At 42.6% G+C, this 8,446-nt stretch overlaps 1 pseudogene; it reads right to left on the reverse strand.

The window, feature by feature from the left end:
* Window positions 1-1,493: 1,493 nt before the first annotated feature.
* On the reverse strand, window positions 1,494-6,633 carry LOC128048282 (glucose 1,6-bisphosphate synthase-like; annotated as a pseudogene).
* Window positions 6,634-8,446: the final 1,813 nt, after the last annotated feature.

Genomic DNA, 8,446 nt, shown 5'->3' on the forward strand with positions numbered 1-8,446 from the left:
ATGGACTGGTTGGATCTCCTTGCAGTCCAAGGGACCCTCAAGAGTCTTCTCCAACACCACAGTGCAAAGGCATCGGTTGCTAATTGGACTAATTTCCTTAACTAGCTCTGCTGTTACACACAACACATACCTCTTTTAAAGTGTGCTATTCACAATTACAAGACTGAAACTAAACTTCATCATACTTTAATTAGTAAACTCACTTTTGTATCGTTATGTTTTTATTAAAGGAAGAACAACATGTTGTTATGATACTTCAAATGTAGTGACTTCTGGTCAAGATTATGAAAAGTTTAAGTAATTTCCCTTCAGATCATTTCATGCCAAATTTACACAGTTTGTTTAGTTAGTTGACCAAAACTGAATAAAATAACGTGAGAAGAGACCCTCGGGGAGATGAGGTAGAGACGGATGCTGAGCGAGGCCCCAGGTGCCTCCGTGGCTCTGCCCGCCGTGCCAGCGGCAGCAGTGACTGACTGGTTCACACCCGAAAGGGGTGCCAGGCTGGTTTCTTCTTCCTGGGCTCAATAAAGCTTTAATCAGAGTGATAAATAAAATTCACGTTTTGTTGTAAGACAAGAAAAAGATGAAAAATTTCTCCCAATCTGGGCATCTTCCTCCCCTTCAGTGTGTGCTATGTGTCTGCATTAAGTGGACCTCCTTAGGTGAGAACCTTCTTCCTTCATCTTGTAAACAGCCACGGTGACCCACCACTGCCTGCTACAGGCAGATCTGGACTGTGTAAACTAGGAACATGTCATCCGATATATGACCCTTAGTCTCAGAAATGTACATAACTGTTCTTTGACCTCTAGTGGGCAGAACAGTTTTCAAAGCTTTCTGAAAGACTCTCTCCTGGGTTATAATCCTGAAATTTGCTCAAGTAAAATTGTCCCTTTCTTTCTTAGATCAACTATTGATTACTTGATTAATTAACTGAAGAGCCTCAGTGAGTTTCTCCAACCCTTCTTTCAGTAAGGCAGCATCACTCTGGTTGGGTGACGTGTGCGTCTCTGCACAGAGACCATTGGTTTTGTCCTGCTTGTCTGAAGACATCTGAAAAGCAAATGTGAAACAGCTCTTTTGCCCGTTTCTGTTCCCCTCTAACCTGTAAAGAACTCAGTCAACCTGTTTATTCTTTTCCTAGATAAAGAGAAGTAAGAATAAAGAATTAAGTAGTTAAAGAATGACTAACTCTCTACCTCCAAAAGCTCCGTTAGCAATCCTGCAGGTAGGTCAGGTAGGCAAGACAAGAGCTGAGGGGAGTCAGGCAGTCGGCACACAGTACTGTGGAGCCCAGCCTCCTGCCTCAGTGAATCACTGAGAGTGTCTCCCCTTCCGGAAAGATTATCCTTTCCCTGTAGAAGCTGTCATGGCCAAGTAGAATCTTTGGATTTGGTCTTGGGACATGAGTCTACTCCGCAGATCTTCTCCACAATTGCTGGCTTTTCCAATTAAAACACCTTTCTTGTCTGCTGACACTTGCTTCTTGATTACTGTCTTTTGAACACTGAACGGCTGAACCTGAGTTTGGTAACAAATGTAATCATTTGGTTATTTTTATTCCCAGGCAGCACAGATTTCTTATTAGGCTGTCTGCTATCATATTAAGAAATAACGTCCCATGTATGCAATATAGTAGATATTCTTTTGGAGAATCAATATTGTGAAGACTTTCAAATATACTTTGGTTGGTAGTCAGGGCATAACACAAGAAATATGAAGTTTTGGAAATATGACTGTCTTTCACAAACCTTAATGGGTTACTGGCTCAATGTTACGGTTATGGTTTCCAGTTAATATAACATCTCAGCAAAAACAACAGCTGCACTCACCCCATTTTTATTGAAAACTGAAGTTCCACACAGAAAACCAAAAGACTCTTAAAGTTCAAAAATGATTTCTTTCCCATTTTCTAGGTCATTTATCCTACTTCTAATCCATTTAAAATCTGGTAATGTTTTTTCAAAATAAATTTTTAAAAAAGTGCAACTGATTCAAAATTTTGGAGGCGACTTGTGGTGGCTAATATATAATTATTCACATCAGAATTTCTTGATTGATTTTTCCTCCAGCAACCAAATATTCACCCCTCCCTGCAAAGAAAGTTGCTAACTCATTTCCTGTGGAAACTTTCCAGTGACTATCCTCCCGAAGTTCTGCCTCTGTCGGCCCGTCTGCATCAGAAGCTGTGGATAGCTTATCTGAGCATTTTCTTTCTCTGCCAGTCTCAGAGAAATTCCCAGCACCGATTCTCCTTCTTCCTATTTGGGCATTAAGTGGTGGAAAATTTAGAATCAGGATGTTTTGTTCTGGTCATGGAACTGGATACTTTGAACCAAACACTTGCAAAGTCAACTTGCACATAGTCATGTCTGGCCGATGAAGTGATATATGACCAAATTTCAAGGTGGTCTTTGAGTTTGATTCCCTGTGAAAATCACTGTGTTTTCAGATCTCCCATTTGTCTCTTATAAGTGTCTTGTAGAGGGTCTCTCTCCAGTAAGCCGGCATCCTCTAAATTATCATTCCAGGACCCATTCCAGGGCTCCACACAACCCCCTATACATTTTGGATTTTCTTTATCATGAGGTGGGAAAGGGAATGGCAACCCACTCGAGTAGTCTTGCCTGGAAACATCCATGGATGGAGGAGACTGGCGGGCTACAGTCCACGGGGTCCAGAGAGCCGGACACGACTGAGCACACACGCGTTACCATGAGATGTGATCTCAACACCAGTTTCCCGGCACCCGTTGTCTACTGTCGTCCTTGCCGTTGCAAAGGGCAATAATCATCACACCTCCAGCTGCTTTGAGGTCCTGGACTGCATCTGGCACTTACGAGGTGTAGGAAGGTATGTTGAAAAAAGGCACACAGGGACACCTCTAGCAGCAGGGGCTGCAGCAGCGGCTTAGGGAGTCTCTGACTGTTGCAACCGCGAGTTACTTGGCTCCAACAGTCAAACCCAAGACAAAGTTCCTCAGCATCCCTCAAGGTATTTGTGCGTCTTCTGTGTTGGTTGCTTTACTGTAAGCTCCTCTTCTTGAGATCTCTTCAATAAAATTAGAGATACAAGGGAACATTTCATGGAAAGCTGGGCTCAATAAAGGACACAAATGGTATGGACCCAACAGACGCAGAAGATATTAAGAAGAGGTGGCAAGAATGCGCAGAAAAACTATACAAAGAAGATCTTCATGACCCAGATAATCACGATGGTGTGATCACTCACCTAGAGCCAGGCATTCTGGAATGCAGAGTCAAGTGGGCCTTAGGAAGCATCACTACGAACAAAGCAAGTGGAGGTGATGGAATTCCCGTTGAGATATTTCAAATCCTGAAAGATGATGCCATAAAAATGCTACACTCAACATGCCAGCAAATTTGGAAAACTCAGCAGTGGCCACAGGACTGGAAAAGGTCAGTGTTCATTCCAATCCCAAAGAAAGTCAGTGCCAAAGAATGTTCAAACTACTACACAATTGCACTCATCTCACACACTAGCAAAGTAATGCTCAAAATTCTCCAAGCCAGGCTTCAACAGTACGTGAACTGTGAACTCCCAGATGATTGAGCTGGATTTAGAAAAGGCAGAGGAATGAGACAGCAAATTGCCAATGTCCGTTTCATCACTGAAAAACCAAGAGAGCTCCAGAGAAACATCTATTTCTGCTTTATTGACTATGCCAAAGCCTCTGACTGTGTGGATCACAACAAACTGTGGAAAATTCAAGAGATGGAATACCAGACCACCTGACCTGCCTCTTGAGAAATCTGTATGCAGGTCAGGAAGCAAGTTAGAGCTGGACATGGAACAACAGACTGATTTCAAATAGGAAAAGGAGTACGTCAAGGCTGTATATTGTCACCCTGCTTATTTAACATATGCAGAATACATCATGAGAAATGCTGGATTGGATGAAGCACAAGCTGGAATCAAGATTGCCAGGAGAAATATCAATAACCTCAGATATGCAGATGATACCACCCTTATGGCAGAAAGCAAAGAACTAAAGAGCCTCTTGATGAAAGTGAAAGAGGAGAGGGAAAAAGTTGGCTTAAAGCTCAACATTCAGAAAACTAAGATCATGGCATCTGGTTCCATCACTTCATGGCAAATAGATGGGGAAACAGTGGAAACAGTGACAGACTTTATTTTGGGGGGCTCCAAAATCACTACAGATGGTGACTACAGCCATGAATTTAAAACATGCTTACTCCTTGGAAGAAAAGTTATGACCAACCTAGACAGCATATTAAAAATCAGAGCCATTACTTTGTCAACAAAGGTCCATCTAGTCAAGGCTATGGTTTTTCCAGTGGTCACGTATGGATGTGAGAGGTGGACCATAAAGAAAGCTGAGCACCGAAGAACTGATGCTTTTGAACTGTGGTGTTGGAGAAGACTGTTGAGAGTCCCTTGGACAGCAAGGAGATCCAGCCAGTCCATCCTAAAGGAAATTAGTCCTGAATATTCATTGAAGGACTGATGTTGAAGCTGAAACTCCAGTCCTTTGGCTACCTGATGCAAAGAACTGACTTAGTGGAAAAGACCCTGATGCTGAGAAAGATTGAGGGCAGGAGGAGAAGGGGATGACAGAGGATGAGATGGTGGGATGGCATCACTGTCTCAAGGGACATGAGTTTGAGTGAACCCTGGGAGCAGGTGATGGACAGAGAGGCCTGGCGTGCTGCAGTCCATGGTGTCACAAAGAGTTGGACACGACTGAGCAACTGAACTGAACTGATTGGAGAAACCATAGCTTTGACTGCATGGACCTTTGTAGGCAAAGCAATGTCTCTGCCTTTTAATACACTGTCTACGTTTTTCATAGCTTTTCTTCCAAGCAGCAAGAGTCTTTTAATTTCATGGCTGCAGTCACCATCTGCAGTGCTTTTGGAGCCCGAGACAATAAAGTCTGTCACTGTTTCCACCGTTTCCCCATCTATTTGCCATGAAGTGATGGGACCAGATGCCATGATCTTCCTTTTCTGAATACTGAGTTTTAATCCAGCTTTTTCCCTCTCCTCTTTCACTTTCATCAAGAGACTTTTTAGTTCCTCTTCACTTTCTGCCATAAGGGTGGTGTCATCTGCGTATCTGAGGTTATTGATATTTCTCCCGGCAATCTCGATTCCGGTTTGTGCTTCACCCAGCCCGCCATTTCGCATGATGTGCTCTGCCTAGCATTTAAATAAGCAGGGTGATGATATACAGACTCGCCATACTGCTTTCCCGATTTGAACCAGGCTGTTGTTCCGTGTCCAGCTGTAACTGTTGCTTCCTGACTGCATACAGCTTTTTAGGAGGCAGGTGAGATGGTCTGGTATTCCCATGTCTCTAAGAATTTTCCACAGTTTGTTGTGATCTACACAGTCAAAGGCTTTAGTGTAGTCAGTGAGGCAGAAGTAGATATTTTTCTGGTATTCTCTAGCTTTTTCTATGGTCCAGTTGATCAAATTGGCAATTTGATCGTTGATTCATCTGCCTTTTCTAAATCCAGCCTGTACATCTGGGAGTTCCCTGTTCACATACTGCTGAAGCCTAGCTTGAAGGATTTTGAGCATTACTTTTCTAGCATTAGCAGTGCTTAGGGGAGGACAGAATGTGGAACAATTGTTTAATGGTTAGAGTTTCTATTTGGGATCTCAAAAAATTCTGGAATTGACAGTGGTCATGGGAAATAGATGGGGAAACAGTGGAAACAGTGTCAGACTTTATTTTTTGGGGCTCCAAAATCACTGCAGATGGTGACTGCAGCCATGAAATTAAAAGACGCTTACTCCTTGGAAGGAAAGCTATGATCAACCTAGATAGCATATTCAAAAGCAGGGACATTACTTTGCCGACTAAGGTCCGTCTAGTCAAGGCTATGGTTTTTCCTTTGGTCATGTATGGATGTGAGAGTTGGACTGTGAAGAAGGCTGAGCACCGAAGAATTGATGCTTTTAAACTGTGGTGTTGGAGAAGACTCTTGAGAGTCCCTTGGACTGCAAGGAGATCCAACCAGTCCATTCTGAAGGAGATCAGCCCTGGGATTTCTTTGGAAGGAATGATGCTAAAGCTGAAGCTCCAGTACTTTGGCCACCTCATGAGAAGAGTGGACTCATTGGAAAAAAACTCTGATGCTGGGAGGGATTGGGGGCAGGAGGAGAAGGGGACGACAGAGGATGAGATGGCTGGATGGCATCACGGACTCGATGGACGTGAGTCTGAGTGAACTTTGGGAGTTGGTGATGGACAGGGAGGCCTGGCGTGCTGCGGTTCATGGGGTCGCAAAGAGTCGGACACGACTGAGCGACTGAACTGAACTGAAAGTTACATATGAATGTTCTTACTGTCACTGAAGTGTACACTTAGAAATGAGTTAAAATGGTTAATCTTGTAATATACATTTTAACATTAAAAAAGTAAAAAAGTTATAGTACGAAAAAATCAACTAAATCCAAAAGAATGCAGGATGGAGAAAAGCAGGGGCAGAAAATTACCAGATCGGCTTGTTGCCCGCGCTGCTGGCTTGGTTTTGTGGACAAGCTCTGCATGGTGTGTCCCCGGGCTAGGCTGGAGCGTGGGGCAGGGCCACAGCGCTGAGCGGGAGGTGTTCTGAGGCACTTGCCATATTTCTGCCATGGCTACGTAGTGTGGGACTTTGGTTGCAGCCCCAAGTAGTTAGGCATCTCCACAGTTAACTTTCCTGAGCAAGCAGCATTCTTTCTGTTTATGTATCCACTGACATTGGTTAGCATTGGACCAGTGTTGGAAGCGGAGATGTCCATTAGACAGCGGTGAGCATAGGTTGGAACTCACACTACAAGAATATAAAATGCCCGTGGAAACTGATTTCAGGCGTACCTGGTAGTCTATCGAGCTTCCCTGGTGGCTCAGAGGGTAAAGCGTCTGCGTTCAATGCAGGTAGACCTGGGTTCGATCCCTGGGTCAGGAAGATCCTCTGGAGAAGGAAACGGCAACCCACTCCAGTACCTTTGCCCAGAAAATCCCATCGACGGAGGAGCCCAGTAGGCTACGGTCCATGGGGTCGCAAAGAGTCGGACACAAGTGAGCGATTTCACTTCCCTTTCCCTTTCACTGACAGTCTATCAAGGTAGACTTCTGTGGGGAAATCCTCAGTATGTTCATCTTTGGCTGTCTCAGACAGGAAAAAACCTTTGGCTCTTTAGATTCACTTATTTCAGCAATTTAAGGTTATACTGAGTAAGCTAAGAAATGCCAGATTTACCAGATTTACCAGGCTAGTTGTGAAACCATGAAGACAATTTCTTCTAGGCTTCTGAAAGCAAAATAATGAATGACCACTGGTGAGAGATAATTTTATATTTTCAGTTACTGTTTCCTAGTATTTCACTGCTCATAACTATGCAATCTCACCTGGTTATATTTAATTTCATTTTCAGCTTAGTTATATTTTTAGAATCAAACATTTTCCTAAATCTGTGAATTAAACAGTATAACATAGTTACCACATCATGCTTCAACTGTCAAGTTAAATTCATCATGAGATATTATTAAAAAGACATTATCTTTAAAAATAAAAAATATTTTAGTGTATCATGTTAAAATCACTTTCAACATTTTCTAGAATATACCACTAGAAAGGCCATTTTTAAAGTGCCTTATATGGAAATAAAATAAATACAAGTATAGCTGTAAAGGCAAGTCAGTAATTTGAGATGAGCCCCACAATTCTCACGTTAAAACCAAGAATGTATGTACTTGCATAGACTGTGCTGCTGAACAGAGAAGGCTCGCAGAAGAGGAAGCACCAGGCCGTGCGGTCCATGTTTGGTTTCTATATCTATTCTGTCTCCCACGGTGGCTGCACCAACTTTTTATCCCCACCTACGGGCACAAGAGCTCCCTTTTCTCCACATTCTCACCAACGTTTGTCATTCGTGTTCTTTTTGATGACGGTCGTTCTGATTTCTGCGAGGTGATTTCTCACTCTGGTTTTGATTCGCATTTCCCTCATGATTAGTGATGTTGAACATCTTTTTACATGCCTGATGGCATTTTTTTTAATGTGCGTTTTGTCCTTGGAGAAATGTCTATTGAGTTCTTCTGCCCACTTTTCAATTGCTCTTTTTTGGTAAATGTATTTTTTAAACGTTTTAAATTATGAAAGTATGGTAACACATTTACAGGAGACTTGGAAAATACAGAACAAAGTTACACACAATTCCACTGTATATTAAAATTATTTTTTAAAGTAGATAATTAGTTGGAGTTTCAATACCAAACTCTCAAAATTTAACAGAACGCATGGACAGAAAATAGAAGGATACAACAGACCTGAAAAGCGCTATGAACCAATTCAACATAATTAAGATTTATAGGTCCCGTGGTAAGACTCCTTGCTTTCAATGCAGGTGCCTGGGTTCAATCCTTGGTCAGGGAACTAGATCCCACATGCTGCAATTAAAAGTCC

Source organism: Budorcas taxicolor, chromosome 5 (genome assembly GCF_023091745.1).
Source record: "Budorcas taxicolor isolate Tak-1 chromosome 5, Takin1.1, whole genome shotgun sequence".
In the NCBI taxonomy this organism is placed as follows: domain Eukaryota; kingdom Metazoa; phylum Chordata; class Mammalia; order Artiodactyla; family Bovidae; genus Budorcas; species Budorcas taxicolor.